We start from the raw sequence: 1,907 nt of genomic DNA, 5'->3' as shown, positions 1-1,907 counted from the left end.
CTACATACGAACATACACACACTCACAACAATAACGTAGTGGATATTAAAAAATATTTGAAAATAATTATTTGGTAATACCTACTAATAGGAAGTAAAATGTCTGAATGAAAATCACTTTTTTTTCATTCTGGAAATCATTCCGCCAATCATTTTCCACAATCTCGTGACGTTTCGACGCGTAAAATCGTAGATTATCACTTTTGCATCCGGTATCAGCTGTATATACTATAATTGTAGATATTACCGTAAACACAAATATCAGATTTTTGTCTTTTTTTTTTTTCAATAACAAAAGCGGCATGGAGTCTAAAAACATTGTAAATAACGAAAAATTATATGCAACCCATGTAAGCAATTATACTATTAATAATATCTTTTGGGCAAAACTCGCAAATAAATAATAAAATGCATGAGGATGAATCATGAAAAATTGTAAAAAAAAAAACAACATACTATACAGCTCAGACGATAATAAATTAAAGTGTGTGAAGAAAATAAAGAAACATACAGAACAAGATTAGTCTGGCAACTAGAACAGTAGTAGTAATGACTACAGCCTGTGCCATGCCAAACATTATATCTATGAATATATATATTAAATATGGAAATATTGGAATATGGGAAATGTAGTTTGAGCCTTGAGATAACAACCTGGATCTGCTAGAAGCATTAAAATATTGGAAAATCTTTACGCATTACAATAGACTCCACAAAATATACACAACTCCCCTACCAGTTTCAACCTTGGTATTTCAATATTATTATACATTATTCGATGCATTACACAGGACAATAATAATCTTTCTACGTTTTTACTTTATTATACTGTATGCAGCAATGTATTACATGAACTACATCCACTACACCGTACTATATACTGAAATGCACACGAGTTATATATGTAACTTCCAATACTTGTAACTATTAACGACGTTACACTTAAATCCTTCCATACATTTCTTGTATAAATCTCGTTAACACAGTTATTTAACAACAAGTATACGCGCTAAATAACTTCTAGTTACAACTAAGCAAAACTGCCAAACAAACAGCAATAAAGTTACAACTTAGCAAAACTAAAACTAAAAAAATAAAAAAAAAACGAACATTTTCAATTTAAACGGTGATCATCATACTGAACACTCAAGCATCAAGTGACTGACGATAAATTTCAAAACACAAATATATTATCAAGGAAATCTGCATGAAAATAAAAAACAAAATAAATATCATTCTATAATATAAACACATATAATACATGATCAACAAAGGAGGAAAACTGAAGCAGTCAGAAAATCACCAACCTTAATCTTTAGTGCAAAATATAAACAGTGTTGAGTATAGAATGGTGAAAATACACAAGCTTATAACACGAGCAATGGTTATAAATATGCAACGGGAAAAAGAAAAAGAAGAGAATGAGTCAATCAAAACAATAATTAACACAGGCATGACGATGATGATAATGTTGATGACGACGACGACGATAACGACAACTGTGACAACTACCACAAGGACAACAAAATCAACAAAAAGATTTTCAATTTATATTCCATAAGGGCATTTTTCATTAATGGGAAATGTGTCAGAATGAGGCTACGGAATATACGTATATAAACGCGCATACACAATATATTATGTATATTAAGACATGGGAAGTTGCAAAATTCTAGAAATACAGATAAATTGTAATATATAAATACATACGTATATCCATACGTGCATATATGTGTGTATGTGTGTGTACATGTGTGTGTGTGTTTATATATATATATATAAATCTCTCTCTCTCTCTCTCTCTATATATATATATATATATGTGTGTGTGTGTTTATATATATACACATATGTCTGTGTGTGTGAGTGCGTATATATATATATATATATATATATATATATATATAT

Source organism: Octopus bimaculoides, chromosome 3 (genome assembly GCF_001194135.2).
Source record: "Octopus bimaculoides isolate UCB-OBI-ISO-001 chromosome 3, ASM119413v2, whole genome shotgun sequence".
Taxonomy (NCBI): Eukaryota; Metazoa; Mollusca; class Cephalopoda; order Octopoda; family Octopodidae; genus Octopus; species Octopus bimaculoides.
The sequence above is the reverse complement of the archived record's forward strand: the minus strand, read 5'-3'. Positions refer to the sequence as shown.